At 41.2% G+C, this 20883-nt stretch overlaps 1 long non-coding RNA gene across 1 annotated transcript in view; it reads right to left on the bottom strand.

Annotated features, from left to right (window-relative positions):
- The window catches only part of LOC121926655, a 122687-nt gene that overhangs the window by 24385 nt on the left and 77419 nt on the right, over window positions 1-20883 (bottom strand). The window lies entirely within an intron of this gene.

Raw genomic sequence — 20883 nt, 5'->3', positions numbered from 1 at the left:
TTCAGAGAAGGCTGGCATGGAAGAATATCCTAGTATTCTCTGAAGATGCCAGCCACAGATGCTGGCGAAACGTCAGGAAGAAACTCTTCTAGAACGTGGCCACATATAGACCGAAAAACCCACAAAAAGACTATGGATGCCGCCATGAAAGCCTTCGACTTCACATTGTACCCAAATGATTGGAAAGAAAAGGAGCAAGGAGGTTGTTTTTAGATGCCAAAGCAAAGTCTCATTCCATCCTGCTGCGAACAGATTCAGGTTCAGATTCAGCGCCTAAGAAACACACAAGACTTCGCAAGGCATCTGTGATGGGGAAGGAGCACATCTCCTCTTAAGCAAAGGCGCATTTCTCCTGGGTGCAATCCGACTCTATTCATCTAAACGGGGGCTGTGTACTATGTCGCAAGTCTCCCTAAGGCAGGCGGGGGACGGGTTCCCAGCTCTGGATGGATGGATTCACACTCAGCTCTGGGGTCCTGGGTTTTGGGCGGCCTCCTTCCAGAGGGAAAAGACACTTTGGCCACGAAGCCTCGCCTTTCAAGTGCTAAACCGGGCTAATGAGGTCGGTCCAATTGAAGATCAAAACTCCTCAGAGAGGAGTGAAGGCCAGCCAGCCCTGTAATGCCGCAAAAGCCACCCCAGGCTCCCGTGCCCTCGCTTAAATCTTATTTAAATCAAGAGCCTTGAAGTGGGGTAAAAAGAAATAGAAAAAGAAAAGCTTTGGGATCGTCACTCGGAGTTTTAGCGTTTTTGATAAACCTTCTTAAATGTTATTCTGGGCGAGAGGGCCCTCAAGGTTTCCCTACGCTTTAAGCCTGTTGTTATACAAATCTAGCACTTTGGTACCATTTTAGTTGCCTTGCCTCGAGGGAATTCTGGGATCTGTAGTTTAGCGAGAGATACTTGGGCTTCTCTGTCTCTTGATGTTGCTGTTGGGTGCTTTCAGGTCGTTTCCGACTTACAACGACTCTAAGACGAGCCCCTCATGGGATTTTCTTGGCGAGATTTGTTCAGAGGAGGTTTGCCCTTGCCTTCCCCTGAGGCTAAACTACAAGTCCCAGGATTCCGTAGGCAAAGTGGGATCTATAACTATGTTATGTGAAAGAGACCTTAGATCTGAACCGGCCGGCGCTGGGCCTTAGCTTGGGCGGGTCATTCCTTGTTCGCCTAGCCTCCCTTACAGGGTTGTTGTGAAGGGGACAGGGGGAAGGACTCCATGTACATCCTGAGTTCCTTGAAGGAATCGCCTCTTCCAAACCAGAGTCTGGAGGGAAGGGACCAAATGTAGTCCTCTCTCTGGATCTCTCATCAGCGGTTTTCTTGGCAAGATTCGTTCAGAAGGGGCTTGTCCTTGTCTTCCTTTACCATCCTCTGAGGCTGAGAGAGTGTGACTTGCCTAAGGCCACCCAGTGGGTTTCAGTGGCCGACCTGGATTTAAACTCTGGTCTCCAGTAGAGTGTCAGTCTAACACTCAAACCAGGACACTAATCTGGATATCGGTGGACTTCAACCGGAACCCCATGCCCAGCCCAGCAACCAGGTGTGTTTGGAATTGTGATTGCTCTGAAATGTATTGGGCGGCAACAAGAGACAAACAATGGCTGCTCCCTTTGTTCCTAGAAGTACCCACTGGGTGACTTTGGCTCACACTCTCTCAGCCTCAGAGGATGGCAATGGCAACCCCCCCCCCCCCAGCACGCACGTGCAAAGAAAACCTCGTGAAAGGGTCGCCCGAAGTCGGAAAGGCCTGGAAGGCACCCAACAAGAACAACAAGAAGAGACACTAGAGCTCTCTGGCAGAGAAGTCATGGCTTGGAATTTCAGCATCCTTCAGGCTGCAAAACAATGGACAGGACAAGACCTGGAGAGGTTCTCAGTCGAGGCCAAAGGCAGTATTAAACCAAGGTTTTGAAAGGAAAAGGAAAAGAAAAGCTCCTTTAAATATCATTCTTATTTTCTCTCTCAATGGAGGAATGAAGCAAACTGTTCTGCAGAAACAGGACTTTTTGGGAGGAAAAAAACCCTTTGATGCAACTAAACATAATGCAACACCGCGAAGTATCTTTAAAGCGGTAAAGATCAACCAGTTTTTAAGAGAAACTGAAGCCAGTCTCAGAGTAAGGAGGCTTGGAAATAGACAACTGAGAGAGAGATTGAGATGGAGGGTAAAGAGGGGAAAGGAGCGGGGAAGAGACCATGGAGGAAAACTCCAGACACTTTTCCTAATAGGTCTGTCTCTCGGAGTGTCTTTACCGAGGTCTGCCTCTGTGGGGCGCCGGTGAGCTGCTTTCGCAACCGCCTTGGATGGCCGATCTAGCCAAATCCTCTGGGCCAAAGTGGCAGAATGTAGGCACTGTGCCTTGGAAACAAAAAGAAAAGGCTAGAAGGCACCTATAACATGGTTCTCTTCCTAAAGCACAATCTAGTCATCTGGTCTTCTCCCTCAGTCCTTCAAAGGCCTTCCTCTGAAAGGGAGGCATTCTGGAGAGGACCCCCTTGCTGTATCATAACCATTCTTCCCAGAATTGGCCACTTCTCTTGATCAGTTCCACCCAAACAAAGAAAGGCTGCTTATGACCAAAGCAACAGAGGTGAAGAAAGAAAGAAAGCGGCTTCTCATGGATGGCTCTCACCCTGAGCTCCTCTTCCGGCAACAGGACTCCTTTCCAAGGAAGGGGACTCTTGAGGCAAAAAGAAGCATTGCTTCTGAGAGGAATGGGGTGCTTTGGGCAGAGTTAAACCTCCACTGTATATAAAAATCTGGGTGGTGCCAGGGGCAGGTGTGGACAAGTCTTGAGTTGCCAGAAACTTTGTCATGCCTGCCTTCTCAGAGAATTGATTTTATGATAGTTCCAGGATAAGATGAATGCCCTACACACAAAACATTTTATGTCAGTAGGATAGAGAAGACCTAGAGATAATGCCCAGGTGGAAGAAAAGGAAAGAAGTTATTATTCAAGGCAATCTTACATGTACCTGAGAAGGAGATTGTTTGCTTTGGGGAGGAATGTGGGGGATGCTAGTCATCTGTGGAGTCCCTCATGCATTTCCAAGAAGATTGCTTTAAGCCCATCTCCCCCTTCAACTGTTTTCAGGGTCTAGGGATGACTAGCTGGAGTGGGCAGTCATTGCTAACCAAATGGTCAAAGCAGCCTGGTTGAAATCAGCAAACCTCTCCATAGTTTTTTGTGGGTTTTTCGGGCTATGTGGCCATGTTCTAGAAGAGTTTATTCCTGACGTTTCACCAGCAGCCATGGTTGGCATCTTCAGAGAATGCTGAATCTCTCCATGTTAGATTCTTCAATGGTCAGGACTGGAGAGACAAATTTGTCCATATTCACTTAATACCTCCTGTTTCATCAATATGTGTTGTGCAAGGGAGGAGCTCAGAGAGACTTCTTTCCCAAAAGTGTAGATCTGTCTTGGTGGTGTGTGTGTGTTGTGTACCTCCAAAAGGCAACCCGAAGGCGACCCTATCATGGAGTTTTCTTAGCAGGGTTCATTCACAGGAAGCTTGCCATGGCCTTCCCCTGAGGCTGATAGAGTGGGACTTGTCCAAAGTCACCCAGTGGGTTTTCATGGCTGAGTCGGAATTTGAACCTTGGTCTCCAGAGTCCTAGCCCAACCCTCAAACTACTATGCCGATGGTCTAAGAGCAGTGGTTGTCAATCTTTGTTCCTCCAGATGTTTTGGACTTCAACTCCCAGAAGCCCAAAACAACATAGCTAATGGGGAGGGATTCTGGAAGGCAAAGTCCAAAACATCTGGAGGACCAAAGGTTGAGAACCACTGGTCTGGGACTGTGAAAGTTTCAGGACCCCAGACAGCACACATGTAAACCAGCCTCACAATTTGTGTCCTTTTACTAGTGAGAGTGGAAGGCGTTTGCAGTTACTCAGTGACTCAGGGTTATTGCAATTCGACTGAGGCAGATCCAGGAGAGGTCATTTCTGCTGTCAGGCCCAAGAAGGAATAAGAAAAGCAGCACCCTCCAGAGTTCGCTCTGCTACACAAAAAGTTCAGAATGTCTGGTGTCTCCCTCACAATATTCTTAGCAGACTTCTTAGTGACCTCTTTTATCATGTATTTTCACTCCACTATAGAACAAGGCTGTAATGCAGTCAGCCCTTTGTATCCACGGATTCATTATCCTCAGATTCGTTATCCACGGATTCAACCATCCACAGCTTGAAAATATTTACAAATATATACATTCCAAAAGGCAAACCTTGATTTTGCCTTTTTATATAAGGGTCACCATTTTACTATCCATTATAGTTAATAGGACTAGAACATCCACAAAATTTGGTATCCACAGAGGTCCTGGAACTAAACCCCAGGAGATACGAAGCACCCACTGAAATTGTTTCTTTCTGTATTTGCCTTTCTGTGACAAATATAGCCATTATCTTGTTTTCAAATGAAGCATCCAAAAAGTCATCCTGCAACTGGGGGAAAATAATCATTGGTCTGTACTGTTTAAGAGTGGCATTGCCACTGAGTGATGATGCATTATCCTGGCATTCAGCTTCTACTTGCAAATATGACATTTTTGATCCATTTAGCAGGGGTTCATCTGAGCAAGGCTGCAGAAAAGCAGGAAAGAAGATCTGCTTTAGCCCCTTAAAACATGACTATTGGGCCTAATATTATAGACACCTAACAAAAAATTAACTGCGATTTCTAATGATGCTGTAGGATCAGCTTGATACATTAGTTAAAAGATCATTACATTTGTGGGAGAAATATACTTTGTCAATATCGTACAGATATTTAGTTTACCAGTCATATAAACTTCAAAATATTGATTAAGCATAGTATACCTTTAACTTTTTAATATTTAAATAAATGCAAAGATTACAAGAACAGCAATGTATAGCTCTTTTAGTATACTAAAGGATCTGTCTAGTTAGTTTTGTCCACTTCAGATTCCCTTTTCTGGCAGAGAAACACTGCTTATGCTGCTTAGCATACTCATTCCCCCATTCCCATATACACATGCTGTGTGCAACTATGTTTAGATTATGCCCACACCCACATCCCATTTCATTATGATAACGTACTACAGTAACATTTCAGAACACACTATAAAAAAATAACCTATTTCTGTATCTCACCTAATTCCAGAGATATTATTCTAGTTCCAGACCAATGTCTGGTGTCTGTAACAGACTGGATGAAAGTGAAGCAAATAAAACGTAATCATGACAAGATGGAGATGCTCCGATCAGCTGAAAGTCAGACCGGGAAATCAGGATTATAATTTTGCAGAAGATACAGGCTTGCAGTTGGGAGTGTACTGGATTCAACCCTGAACCTGGATTCCCAGGTTTTAATAGTGGTTGGGAGTGTAATTGCACAGTAAAAAATAGTGCAACAGATAGGTGCATTCCTCTAGATTTCTGATATAGCCACAGTGATGCATGCCTTAATTACACCATAATTGGAGAGTGTTTGGAAAGCTCATCTTGTCCGAAATGCTGCAACCAGATTATTGAGCTGGATCAATTACATGGATAATACAACTCCCTTGTTTCAAGAGATTACCTGGAAACTGGTTTGTTTCCAGGTTCAGTTCAAAGCATTGGTTATGACCTATGGAGCCTTATACAGCTTGTATCCAGGCTATCTGAGAGACCATATGACTCCATATAAGCCTTCCTTGGCTTGCTCTTGTTCTGACCACTTTTAGAGGTACAACCCCCCCCCCTTCTCAGTGGCCATTCCCAGATCATGTAATTCCCTTCCAAGGCAGTTCTCTTCCTGTTGTCCTTCTCTCCTTCCTATCTGTTCAGGCAGAACTTCAGCAGCTGGCTGCCCATTACATCCAGAGGTTGTAAACTTATGGACTTGACTTTTTAATATTTTAATTTCTATTTAATATAGGAGAGAATGTTAAATTATTTCAATTTAATTTTTGTTTTAATAGTATGATTAACTTGAATTTGTATTTTAACATACACAGCTTATTGTGTTTTTGAGGGAGCTACATTTTAATTATGTTGGAAGCCCTCCATTCTAGCCCTGGGAGGAAAAAAAAAGGAATAAAAGAAAAGAAAAATACATGTAGAAAATGTGTGCTCTTGTCTTTCAGCTTCACCAGTTTAATATTTGTCCAAACCAGCAAATCATCTGAAGCTCTAGTTGATTAATCTAGTGATTAAACATTGCCTCTGTCTTTCTATTCATCATCATCTATCTAACATTTCTCTCTCTCTCTCTCTCTCTCCCTCCCTTTCTTTCTTCCTCTCTCCCTCTTTTTTTCTTTTGTTCTTTTAGACTAAATTTATCCTCCTTAACAAACCATTTTGTTCCTTGGCTTTTGAGTCAATGCTAGATGGATCAGTGTTATTATTTTGATGTGGCCTTTGTTCAGCATTATTTACTGGTGTGCTTTTAAAAGTGTACATTAGGTTCATTTCTTGTGGGCCTTTTATGCAAAAATGCCACACTGTCCTTAAGGGGCTGGTGTCACTGTGTCAGGCGGGATGGAGGCACTAACTTACCATAATGGGTTTAACATTTCTGTGACATCACTGGAGGATCTGAAAGGGAGTGTAAGGATAATCAGACTGGTCATTCAAGAGAATGGTAAATATTTGATGAGGATAGATAGGAGGCAGAAAAAAGACTGGTCAGAAAGGTGAATCAGTATTACCTAGCTTTGTGAAGAGGCATTTCCTCTAGCACCCAATGTCATTGAAACTCTGCATATACTTAATATTAGTTAATGGAAAAAAAATGCAGGGCTTGACCTCTTGAATTACCAAATGTCAAATTTGTTTTTGACGTTTGCTGCTATCTGTACTGTGTATATTCTCCACCCCAATAATTTGCAATCCTGTACATGTTTTCTTAAATGTATATCCCCTTGAGTAAGCTGATAGGAAGGTCTGACACATATCTTCCCAATGAAATGGGTGGGGGAAATCTAAGCACAATGAATAGGATTTTAAAATGTTCCACATTGGCTGCATAAACATTGATTATATCTGGTACCCATGCAAACTACAATCATTTTCATATATTTCAGTTTTCAAAATGGCTGGGCTAAGTAGCAACTTAATTCAATAGTTTGTCTGTTGTCCTTTTAAAAAAATGCATGTATTTGATTTTACAAATCAGGACAAGACAAACAAAAACAAAATAGACATGCATGTAGCAACTGAGGAAATGAGGGGGGATCAGCATTCCCACAAGTGGGTGGCGAGGTGTTTATCATCAGTAAGACTCCCATAGCAATGATGATGCTGTCTTCAAGAAGTTGGTAAGGTTTTTCTCTGATGAATCGTCTTTTGGAAGGCTTTCCATAACTACTACTCATAAACTACAAAGACTTACATCCCTTCTCACAAATAGGTGAGTATGGCAGGGCATCTCAATGAATGTGTGTGCTCCTTTGCGCACATTGAGTGTTGACCATGTATCATAGCCTTCTTCAGGCTGGCACCCTCCAGATGTGTTGGCCTATAACTCCCATCATCTTCAAATAGCAGGCCCATGTTGGTTGCAGATAATTGAAGAAATAGTTTGACACAACTGCAGGGTGTCAGGTTTGGGAGAGTTGATGAAGTTCTTTGATTAGCTCCACTGAATTCAATGGGATACTCCCAGGCAAGCGGGTGTAGAATTATAGCCATTTACAGCTGAAAGAAAATTAGTCTAACCTTTCTCAGTGTAGTTTCTGAAATACTGGGTTCACTTATAGCATCCTGGTGTTTAACACCTCCGGAGAAGAATTGCTGTTTCCTTCCACAGGTGCAGTGCAACACTGTTGAACAGCTATTGCCATTAGGAAGTCTATTCAGAATTTTCACCAGAATCTGTTTCTCTGCAGTTTCTGCTCATTGGTTCTCATCCTGTCTCCTGAAGCAAACCATCCTACCAAGTTTCTTCAACTGTTCCACACAGTTGGTTTCCAAACCCTCCACCATTCTGCATTATGAATATAAAAGCCTTAATTCAATTGGTAGTACTAATTAGAATAGATTCCTTGAATCAAATCAATTTACATAAATGTTAACCTATTTTTAAAAATTAATCCAGTGAATCTACTTGATTACCCATAAGATTCAGGCCGAAGAATACTTGCAATTTCTTTCATCTTCAGTGAGAAAGTATTTCACAACAAATGGAAACAGTCAATTGAGAAAATCCTCAACTGCCCTGTGATTGTTTGCATTTCTGGACTTGCTTTGTGAAATAACTAAGAGGGATTTGTTCTCCTTTAAGTCAGGAAGCAGTTGATTGATGCTTCCTTCTCCCTCCTATGTGCAATCTCCAGAGTGAGAGGGAATTGTGAGAGAGACCTTGCTTCTGACTGTTGCACTGGATCGCTTGTGAGGGCGGGTGTGACCATCAGTCAGTCAGCTACTTCATCAGTCTATCCCCGCCAGGATCTCTGGCAAGCATGGTCTGATTTGGTCAACCAGTTCACATGAAAGAGCAAAATTCTTCAGATATCCTTACTCTAAACCATTATGTTAGTACCAGCCATATAAACTAGGCCTAGAACCAGAGTGGAAACTGGGGTAACTATTTTAAAAAGGGAATCACATGCTTTCTATATTGTCCTACTATTGTGCAAAAACAACTTTTTGTTTGTTAAATATGTTTATTTGTTAGATAAATATGTTTTTTTAATTATTGAATGTTGTTTTCATAATGGATAGGTGAGCAGTATGTTCATCAAACCAAAGGTGCTGCTACTGAGAAGGCCTTGCCCCATTTGGTAGCTCCATGGGCCACCTTTTTTTTGTTGGCACACACATAGAGTCTCCTCATTTGATTTTAATTCCCATCTTGGTCAGTTGCCATGTTGGCCAGGGAATCCCAGGAGCTGTAGTCTACAGCATGGGCATCACTATGAGGGTGCAAGGAGTGTGGACCATACCAGGTGACACACTAAAGAAGTTGGCACTACTGTTTCCCAAACATCTACCTTTTGGCAGACACAGGCTGTGGTGTTTGCCTGTGTCCCTTTGAAACACTGGAGCTCAGTGGAAGAGATGGGATGACCGGGGTGAGGCTCAGTGGAGGAGAAAGGAGAGGTCTCAGTATTTTTTTTTTAATTAAAGTTTAAAAATTAAATTTAAGTTTCTAAAATCTTTTAAATCTTTTCTTTAAAAAAACTCACATCTTACCAAATTTTCACTTTAATTGCATGAAACTGTACATGTAAATACATTTAGGCTGTGCATATGATATTGTAATTTAAAGGTATAATTTTAATTTTGCTTGTTGTTTATGTCACAATTATTGCCATTACTTTCAGTGATAAACAAGAATCATGATTTATAAGTCACTTTAGTACAAAAAGCATTACTACGGATTTTGTGGGGTGTGATATGGGAGGAGCTCAATGAGGGGTTGAAACCATGAGTTACTGCACCAGGCGACAACAGCCCTAGTGACACCATTGGTCAGCAGTGAACACAAACCAGCTAAATGTACTCTTAACTCAGTGTACACTTAACTGAGAGGTAGCGTGTTTTGTATGGTTTTAAAATCCTTAGAAGCTGCATGATCATCTTTTGGTTACATTACAATTCCTGCTCCTATGGTTAGCTTACTGATTCTTTTGCTCAGACAGAGTCACTGAATATTGCAGGGTAATGAATTTCAGCGAGTACGTTAACAGAAACTTTAATGAAGTCTCTCTTTTTTATGGAGTGTAAAAATCATAGTGGCAGTTTTGCTTCTTGATAATCAGGCTAAGTAAATTTTGATCAGTGGCATGTTTTAGCACCATTCAAAGACAATAACTGTGAGGGGCCGCCTTGTCTCAGCGTAGCAATGTGGGCAGGCAATGAACAGCTCTGGAAAAGTATTTGGCTCCAGTTAACTGGATGTCATTTTTCATAACAGAACACCAATTTTAAAATTCCGAAATAGGTAGTAATGTATTTTCCTTTTAAAAAGAAATTAAACATCCCCACTTCCATCAAAATGACACATTTCAAAAGCTATAAGAATCTGGAGACGGGAAGCTGATGATGTATTGAAATAGAGCTATGTAAGTTGGATTGCACTTGTTGTTTCCTCTCTGCAACACTGTTAAATATATATATATGCATGCGCCTTTGATTCAGCCTGGAAGGTTTCAAGGTTCCTACCATAAGCAACAAGGCTCTTTTGGATTCAGCTCATTGCTTCACATACAATACAGATACCAATCCATTAGAAGGTCTTTCCCAATTAACACTGAACATAAGAGGACCCAGAAGGGGGGATAAGTCTGATGGTGTTCCCCTATTAGTACAAGGTGATGTTCTATCTCTAGTATGAGATCTTGCATGAGGTCTCCTGATGCTGCTTGCAGCATGACTCTCTGGTGATACTAGTGCTTGTTTTCTGCCACCACATTCACAAACACTTGCTGAACAGCTTCTCTGCCAGAATGTCTTCTATTCATGTCTAAATGTAAACATTTCTTCCTTTCTAGATGCACACTGATACACTCCATGCCTAACTGGCTATAATTGGATGGCACAGGTTTTAAGCATGTAACCCCATGCAGTGCCTCATGATTGCATTCAGGATCATGGCCTAACATTTGTCAGGGTTTCTCTGAACAGGAGGCAACACAGGTTGTAAATGAAATGAAACAAATGAAACCGAAGAATTCAGAGTTTAGGCTTCTCAGAGCTTTGCAGGGAAATGAGGAAACATTAAACAAGTCAATTGGATTAGGAACTAGATGAATCAAATGACCTTCCTCACTCTCAATCATATGCTGCCAGCTAAGTGTTTGAGTCTGAAAAATTGCACTAATGAAGCTATTTGAAGGCTTTTGTGGACAACTGCTTCCTCTTTGAAGATTAAATGAATGATGTTGATGTGATTAATCTTAGTACAGGGAGTGATGCAGCAGCCAGAAAATACCTTGGTGATTTTCATAATTAAACTGAATCAACATTTCAAAGAAATGCCAGTGTTATCACTTGTATATTAGAATTACGTTCATTAGACAGAAGAAACAAATAATTTGAGCAAACAAGATTTTCCTTTTGGTGTGCTGAGACTTTCTGTCATGTCTCTGAGCTTCTTACTGTAAATCACCCCTACTGTTTTAATTTTAGCCTTGTTTCCCCCCCCCCTCTTCCGGGGACTTGCTTTCTGTTTATTTTCATTAGCACAGTTCTAATGAACCGAAAGTGACTTGCTTCATAGTTTTCTTTCTTTCCCCTAGCCCATGCCTTCTTCAGCTAGAAATTAATTTCATTAAATTAAGACTATTTGTCCTCTACTTTATATGGCATAAATATTAGAAGCATATGTTTTGATACCCACTAATAAATATCAGCACCCCCTGTTTCTGAAAACTCACCTTTACCACTTGATGTGTGATGGCTGCTAACTTTAAACAAAACATAACCCAACATATAGTTAGATTCAGGGAGGATACATCCACCAACAGCTGTAGGTCATAAAACCACTAAATAGAACCTCCATGTTCAGAGGTAGTATATCTGAATACCTGATATCAGGAACAAACAGCAGAGGGTGCTGTTCCTTGTGAGCTTCCCAGTGGCATCTGACTATCACCAGAAATAAAGGTCTAAACTAGGATTGCAGGGCTGGTGTTATATTCTTCTGTTTTCATCAAAGTGGGACTGGAACTGAAACTCTCAAAGAATGAAACAAATCAGACTTGGAAAAGCTTGGGGAATTAGTAGGAGAGAAACAAATTCCTACTAGACCACTATTCCTCCAGACGTTGTTAGACTGCCACTCTCATCATCCTCACCATTCTCTATTTCTGCTAAACCTAATGGGAGTTGCAATCCAACAAATTAACCACTGTGCACATTTCTATTCTTCAGTAGCATCACTGAGAGCACAATGAAAAATATCAAAGAAGACACCAAACACACACATTTAATATATGTTTTCAGTTCCTTGTGTGTGCAGTAGCAATCTCTGGCATATCTTGCAGAAGAAGGCCCCATTAAGTTCAAAGAGGTTTATTCCCAAATAAATATGCATAAACTAGCAACCTAACCAGCTGTGGCATAAATGAAATAGAACAACTGGATGCTGCTACTCCAGTGAGGTGTACTTTATGGCAATGGACACTCTACTGCAGCAATGTTGCACTAGCTCAATTTTTTGATGTTCTCTCTTGCACCACTTGAATTCAACCATGAAGAATTAGATGGGAACAAATGGGATTCAGTGTGGTGTAGTGGTTTGAGCATTGCATGACACATCTAGAGATCAGGGTTCAGTTCCCCACTCAGTCACGGAAACATTGGTTTCCCCACTCTCAGCCTCAGAAAACCCTTTACTAGTGCAGGAAAGGAAAATCTATTCTTATGTGACCATTGTTCTTCCAAGCAGCTGCATCAAATTGAATGGGAGCTCCACCAGTGCTTTACCCTACTCCTTCAGAGGTTCAGCAGTGGCAGAACCCTGTTCAGCTTGAAGCACCTGTAGGAAGAGTAGCAGTAAAAGCAAGAGAGGATTTGCCACTTTTGCGGTTCTGGATCCATTGATCATCCATGTTACAGAAACAAATAACTCAAGTGGTGGGACATCAGGTTGGTGCAAATCCAGGCTGGTTTAGATTAATTTTCACCAGCTTCAAAATATGCACTTCTCTATGTTTTGGTGGGAATGGGAAAACATGAGATTGATGCTGTGGGTCATAGGGATGAGAGAGAAATTGGTTTAATTACCTAATTTTTACTTTTAGTGTCTGTGCACATCTTATCTCAGATCATGAATCCTGCACTCCTCTCCCACACCATATTTAAATAAAAATAAAAGTGTTATTACTCCATATGTGCTCCATACTCTTGAGAATCTGTTAATGTCCAGCAGATTCAGCAGCAGAACCAGGTTATAATACCCACAACATGAATTTTAAAAAATCCAATTTATCTCTTACTCCAGTGCCCTGTCTGTATGGGCCAGGATACTTTGGGGTAGCCCAGAATATCCTGGTCCCAGAGATGCTCTGACTGATCTCCGCCATTACCTGGTCCTCTGTTTCCGCACCAGGGCAGTTATCTGCATGGGTGTCTTGCTAAGCTGCCCAGTGCATCTGTCACCATAATAGGTTGTTCACTTCCAAGGTCAGAACGAGGCCCCTGGTGATCATCACATGGCTGGGCACCTTGGTCTGGTCTCAGAGAAAGTGATTGGAGACAGTGGTGGATGCACAGGTGGCTCAATGGGACATCCATGCAGACAGCCACTTGAGTGCCGGAACAGAAGACTCTAGATCTTTCTGGAAGAGCCGGAGTAAGAAGTAAGGTTTTAAAATAGATGTTAAGGGTATTATATCCCAGTTCTGGTGCTGAATGTGCTGGATGTAATCCAGACTGTTTGCACAAGAACTGGGGTTGGTCTGTGCATTCCCTAAACAGGACACTACTAGAATGGAGGGAATACAGATCTTTTGGCTCATGCAGACAAGGCCCAGATCTTCTGGGAAGATCCAGAGCTCTCCATTCCTATGCCAGAGTGGCTGTCTGTGCAGGCACCCCACTGAGTCACCCTGCACATCTGTTGGCATTGCTACCCACTCACTCTGAGGTCAGAACGAGACACTCAGCCATATGATTGTTGCTGGATGCCTCGTTCTGACCTCAGAAGTAAGTGACCCACAGCAATGGTGGTTGTGCTAGGCACCTTGGCAGGACACCCATCCAGAAAGCCTGGCATGGGAAGAGAGGGTCAGGTAATGGAGAAAGGCCAGAGAAGCTCTGAGGCCATGCAGACAGGGCCAATACTTGGGAAAAACCCAATTCTGGATTATTATTTATTCCCCCTTTAAATAGTAATAGTTTCATTTGTGAACCTGATATAATCTATTAGTGTTAAAAACAATTTTAGAATTGCAAATTAAAATTGGAAATAGCAGATATGAGAATGTGAGAGAAATATAAATTGGCAGATTGTCTACCTATACTTCAGACTCTCAGCTGCTGTTCATGAAGTGTACAGTAGCCAAGAGTGGTGACAACTGGGAGAGGTATATGCAAGTAAGAACCAATCCTTGACAAAGTATATCGGGGAGAAGTGAATCACTAGGATGGATCTGTAAAATAATCCTTTCTGTGAAATTCAATGAAAGCATCAAGCAACATACACTCCAAAGCAGTGCCTTATATATGGTTCTGCAGAATAACCAAAACCCTCCCTTCCACACCAGCATCCTACTTTTCTTAATAAAAGTAAGAGTGAAGGTGCAGGGTTAATGACTGCTGCATCAGTACAAATGCAATGTATTACTTGTCCTATCACCATTTTAAATTATTTTAAAGGTTTCTCTGTGACTTTTGGTAACCCTGATATTTGCGGTGCACTTTCAGTCACCGAACAATCTTTCCCATCGCTGATGTTTAATAGAAAAAATGAAATTACTTCTCTAGCTTAGTGGATAAAGAAGTAGCCTTTCACCTCAGGGCCCTTTCGCTTGGTCCAGCTTGTCATCTTAAGTGAAATGAGTTTAGTGGTCTCTGCACAATCTCCGGTGTACTATTGCCACCAACCACATTTACACCAAGCTTCAGCCCAGCCCTGGTTAGTAATTGAATGGGAGACCACTAATGAATACCAGGTGCTGTGGCTGCATTTCAGAGCCAGGAACTGGTAAAGCAGGCCTGGGGGCCACATGTAGCTCGCCAAAGGATTTGGGGTGGCCCATGAGGATGTGGAATGATTTCAAGGCTCCTCCACTGCTCAGCCTTCTCCTGAGGCTTGCAATAACTGGATTTGTTATTTTGCCTTTTTGGGTTATTATTGCTCCATGTTTTCCATGTTTTCTTGGTGAATTGTAATTTAATCCAAGACTCTTTGCTGGCAGATAGAATTCAAACATATTGCAATAATCTATTTGGTTTTCAATCTTCATCAAAATAATAATTTTAAAAAAAATGCATAAATCAGGAAGTAAAGACAGTGGAGGCTGGGGTCATTTGTGCTGTGTAGAAAATAGAGACCAGAAACATTCACCACAAAGCAAGGACTATCATGCTATTAAAAGGTAATGCAGAAACAAGTGCATTAATAGCTACCATTGTAATTTTACAATTTAAAGAAATTGTGCGATTACAGTCAGCCTTTCTTATACATGGATTTTTTATACACGGATTCAAGCATACACGGTTTGAAATGTTCCAAAAAGTATAAATTTACCTTGATGTTCCATTTTTTATTAGGGACACCATTTTGCTATGTCATTATACTTAATGGGACTAGAGCATACACGGATTTTGTTATACACGGGGGATCTTGGAACCAAACCCCAGCGTATAACAAGGATCCACTGTATAATGCAAAAGCACCCTTGTGCAGTAATCTCTTGAGAATATGAGGTTGCACATGCTCCAAGAAATGCCAGGTTCAAAGCTTGCCTGAACCATGAAATCACTAAGCTTGCATGTGCCTTCAAATTGCCTGTCAACTTATGTCCACTCTATGAATTTCATAGGGTGTTCTTAGGCACAACATACTCACAGGTGTTTCTGCTGTTTCCTTCCTTTGAAATATAGCCTACAGTTGTTGGTATTAATTGGCAGTCCCCCATCCAAGTACTAACCATAGCTGACCTTGCCTAGCTTCAAAGATCAGACAGGCTCCAGTCCCTTTAGGGTATTTAGGCCCTACAGAGCTGTTTTACTCTCACCCAAAGGTTGAAACACAGTCCTAATGGGCCTATTGTTGATCCCAATTAAAGTAGATAATTTGAACCAATGATAGCTTGGTGAATCAACACTAAGGGCCCATACAGACAGGCCAAAATAAAGCTGCTTTGGCTCACTTTGAAGGTATGCTGTTTAAATGACACACACATCTTAAGAGGCCAGACGCTGTGCCAAAGCTGCACTCCAGTCTTTAGGATTGCAACAATGTGGATTGCAATAGTTCTATTGGAATTCATCTTCATGCGACTCTTCATTCCATGCATCCTTCATGTTTACACAACTCTTCTGTATTTTGCATCCATTGTCTTTTTATTCCTTCCTGGTCTTGAATTATGTTATTTTAAGAGTTGTAGAGTGTCCCAGTCCTTATTTTGTTCTTTCTCTTGATTTCTTGAATCCTGTGGAATAGGTCTCTCATTCTTCCCTTTTTGTTGTTTTCTATTTCTCTACATTTGTCATGGTAGTAATTTTCCTTATCTTTGCACAGTAGCTGTTGTACTGTTGCATTCATGGTTCTTAGTTTATTCCTATCTCCTTTTTGTTTTGTTTCTCTTCTTTCCTGTATTGCTTGCAGTGTTTTATTTGTCATCCATGGTTTCTTCACTTTCCTTTTGTCTGTTGGAAGTGTATTTATGCATTCTTCTTTTATTATGTCCCTGGCTTCAGACCAGTTCTTCTGGTTCATGATCTATTATTCCTAGTACTGCAAATCTGTTCCTTATACTGTCAATGAATTCTGTGGAAATGTTGTTTAAATCGTATTTTAGTATGATGACTGGTTTTGTTCTCTTCTTGAGTTTTACTTTTATTTTTGAAATTAGTAGTTTGTGATATATGCCACAATCAGCTGGTCTAGTCTTGGCCAACAGTATGGACCATCACCATCTTTTACATCCAGTTATGTAATCTATTTGATTTTTGTGCTGGCCATCTGGTCCATGTATATAACCTTTTCTCTGGTTGTATGAAAAATATGTTTGCAATGAATAGGTTGTTGGCTTCACAAAAATCTATTAGATGTTCACCTGCTTCATTCCTTTTGCCTAGTCCAAATCTGCCTACTGTTTTTGATTCTTCTTTACTTCCAATTTTTGCGTTCCAATCTCCAATGATCAGCTTGACATCCTCTGCTGGTGTGTTGTGAATTTCCTCCTATATTCCTTCGTAAAATCTATCAGTTTCTTCTTGTTCTGCCTAAGTGGTTGGTGCTAATATTTGAATTATGGTGATATTCATAGGTTTCCCATGGAGCTTTATTGAGATGATTTGGTCTGATTTTGCATTGTGTTCTCTGCTTTTGCAACATCTTTTCTTAGTAAGAAAGCCACTCCATTTCTTCTTGTCTTTTCATTCCCTGAGTAGAACACTGAGTGATTGTCTGATTCAAAGTAGGGCATTCCTGTCCATTTTAACTTACTCAAATTCTGGCAATGGCATGCTATTATCGGGCAATGGGAAGCCAGTTCGAATGCAATGCGTATTCACGTAATTGTGCGAAACTAGCGACTTTAAGTGAATGCCCCACTTTCTTTTCATTCGAATTTAAGCAAAATTCCTTCTGTTATATTTTGTACTCTTTGTTGTTCACCGCTTTGATCAGTATGGAAAAGCGCAATAGAAATAAATTTTATTATTATTATTATAAACTCCAGAGGGAGGGCTGAGATGGTTTGTGCCAGGGCTGAGATGGACTCACATGGCTGGCTTTTCCCTTCTTCTTCCTCCCAGCTATTTCTTCTCTCCTCCCTGGAAGGTGAGGCGGGTGGCTGAAATGGTCTTTGCCGGGCTGATATGGACGTACCTGGCCAGGATGGGATTAGATAGAAGACTTTATCACACCTGAGGAATTTCTCTTAATTTCAAATGAAAAGAAAATGGGGCCAAAACGCATTCACGTGAATTTGCTAGCTCAGCGAATTTACGTGAATGCGAATTGTGTTCGAACTGGCTTCCCATTGCCCGAAAATAGCATGCCATTGTCTGAATTTGCGTGTGGTAGTTTATCACGCAATAATGTTAAACCCCATGATTGCGTTCAGATTGCCATTGGATTATATTTCCAATTTCTCTTGTCTGATAAACTCCAAAGTCTTTTCCCACCTCTACTTGTTGCTTCCTGAGGCTCCTTTGGGATGGGGGGATTCGATGGAGTCTTTTCCCACCTCTCCTTGCTGCTCCTTGCTGCAAATAATGTAGCTTTATGTAATTTACTACATCTGGAGGAGTAACAAGGGCATAACAGAATTACATTTTAAAGGTAGCACAACTGGGAATGAAGGAAACCCTTGGTGCAATTTGTCACATTTCCTAAGGATTTAGGTCCAAAACATGCTGCAGAAATAATCCAGTTTGAGACTGCTTTATCTGCCCTGGCTTAGTGCTAGGAAATTATGGGAATTGCAGTTTATGGCACCAGAGCTCTCTGACAGAGAAGGCTAAATGTCTCACAAAACTCTGGTTCCCAGAATTCCCTAGCATTGAGCCAGTGCAGTTAAAGCAGTTTCAAACTGGATTATTTCTGCAGTGTGGACTGGATCTATATCACACTAGGCTCATAAACTTCCTGAATAGCAAGCACTTTGGTTTGGCATAGAATCATAGAGTTGGAAGAGACCACAAGGGCCATCCAGTCTAACCCCCTGCCATGCAGGAAATCTAAATCAAAGCATACCTGACAGATGACCATCCAGCCTCTGAAGATCTCCAAGGAAGGAGATGCCACCACTCTCTGAGGGAGTGTGTTCCACTGTTGAGCAACAGAAATTATAGCACAGCTCTTCAAAAGTGCAATGGCTTTGCCTCAGCCTTCCTCACACCAGTCTCCACAGTCCTGCCTCCCTGCCCTAATCCCTTCTCAGTACTGTATGCCTTTTGGTCTGTATTTATTTTCCCCCCAGTGCAACTGAGTGATCATGGCAATCCATTAATATAAAAAAAGAAAAGAAAAATTATTTTTTTATTTTAAAAGAAAACCAGCCCACTTGGGAATAGTGATGGAGGAGGGGTGAGAAGAAGAGAGGAGCAGAACCACACATGCTCACACCACATGACTGGCCACGTATTGGAACCACAGTGGGAAGAACTGATCATACATGAATCAAAATGGAAAAGCAGAAGATTGGGAGGCATTGATGGGTTTTGCCTGACAATTAGAAAAAACATTCTAATGACAGATGGACTACAGACCAGCTACTATATACATATTGTCATGTGATTACCATACAGCCACAGTTGCTACTATCTTGCTCTAATTCCACTTTTCAGTCCTCATGTGGCAAAGTCCTAATTACTTCTAAATGTTATTTCAGTAGGATATTTTAAGGCATTCTCAAAAATTTCATTTTCTGATCACTCTTAGGTTGTTTTTTTTTACCCCAAATCAAATAACAAAAAGCAATGAAAAATGAAAAATGACACAGGCTTGCAAAACTGCGGATCATAAAAACTTTAAAAAATATATTTGCTGGTTTTAAAGGAAATTGGTGTTCTAAATCCAAAACGACTTTGCTTTGACATTTCTGGGTTGTAATATGTGACTGAATGAATTGATCCTGAAAAGAACTATCCTGAACAGAGTGAGAAATGAATTACACAATGAATTACTATTTAAAAGTGACTTCTGAAGTTCTCATGCTGGATTCAGACACAGTTGAAGTATATTTCACTGAAATTAATGGGATGGTTTAGTCAAGGCTTAGTTAAACCCCATTCATTTCAGTGGTAGCTATCATCAACTAATTTAGAAGTAATCCTGGGCATGGAGACCCAGACTGGTGTAGTGGTTTGAGTGTAGGACTCTGGAGACTAGTGTACATTGGTGCCGCCATTATGACATAATGACGCATAGCGTCCACACGTCGCACTGTGCTAGTTATGTCACAAGTGTACCATTGGCACACTTGGATGTAACTGGTGCCGTGGAAAAATAACCCACTTTTTTCGAGTTCTTTTTCCTCCAGAGGGAAGCTGCATGATTTGGTGGTTGCAGCTTCCCTCTGGAGAAAAAAAAGGCAGCCGGCAGGTCGCCCATTTTGGCGGTCTGTACCAGGCCTATATATTCAGTACTATTATATACCTGTTCCCAAATTTTGATGATGGTCAACCTGATCTTACAAGAGAAATAAGTTGTCTTCTATTTTCTAAAGGCAATCTTTGCAGAAGAGAGATGATAAGATATTTTTTTGCAGATATGTGCATAAAATGCACTTGCAAGTTTTCCAAAAGACATTTCACTGAACATTCTTGTAGCTAGCATGCTGCACGAAATTAACTGATTAGTCGAGAGATCTAGAAAAGCAATCCTTGTCTCCTTAAGGAGACGGGCAGTAAAAAAAGAGGAAGCCAACGATTAATTTCAGAAGCAGGGATGGGAAATGTGTGGCCCTCCAGATTTTGTTGAACTGTAACTTCCAGCAGCTCTTCCTAGCATAGTCGATGGTGAGAAATGCTGGGAGTTGCAATTGAACACTGCTTACCTAAACAGTAAAATGCTGAAACTTCAACTTACCTGGAATACACACGATATTATAAAATGGATTTACCCTTGGATTTAAATTAGTGTACTGTACTGTACTATACTACACAATTTTATATAAGGGACCTGTTCATCCGCAGATTTTTGTGTCCATGGTGAGTCCTGGAACCAATTGCCCTGCAGATATGGAGGGCTCACTGTAGTTCAAATTTCCCTCCAGAAGCATATGGCTTGTACAGTGTTAGAGTACTAAGAGATCTCCATGAGAAATCCTGAATTGATGGTGCAGACGCACAGTTCTCAGAGATGCCTAGAAAATGGGAATGATCATTAAACCAAAGTAAATCTATAAGAACAAAGTTTATGATCACAGACTCTATTTACCGTTTGTATAGATGAATCAATGGGACTACTAATTGGAGAAAGAACAGTGAATGCACAGAACACATTCACTTTCTACTTATTCCACTGCATTGCATTATTCAAAGTTGGAACTTGCCATTTCAAGAGAAGCAGTTGTAGTTTTCACCCAATCCTGGGTGAAATGCACAAGAAAGGAAATTGCACAGACACCCCTTTGCCAATGGTATTGTCAGGGTAAAACCTTGGGGCTGAAATTCAGGGGTCCATTCGGCAGAGTGTTTCCAAATGTAGCGGCTGGCTTACTACTCAGGATGGGTGAAAATTTCATTCACTGTGCTATTTTGGTAATTATTTTGCTGTTATTTTGATAAAATTTACCAAAATTATTCA

This window comes from Sceloporus undulatus, chromosome 3 (assembly GCF_019175285.1).
Source record: "Sceloporus undulatus isolate JIND9_A2432 ecotype Alabama chromosome 3, SceUnd_v1.1, whole genome shotgun sequence".
NCBI lineage: Eukaryota > Metazoa > Chordata > Lepidosauria > Squamata > Phrynosomatidae > Sceloporus > Sceloporus undulatus.
Note: the sequence above shows the minus strand (reverse complement) of the source record. Positions and strands in the feature narration are given on the sequence as shown.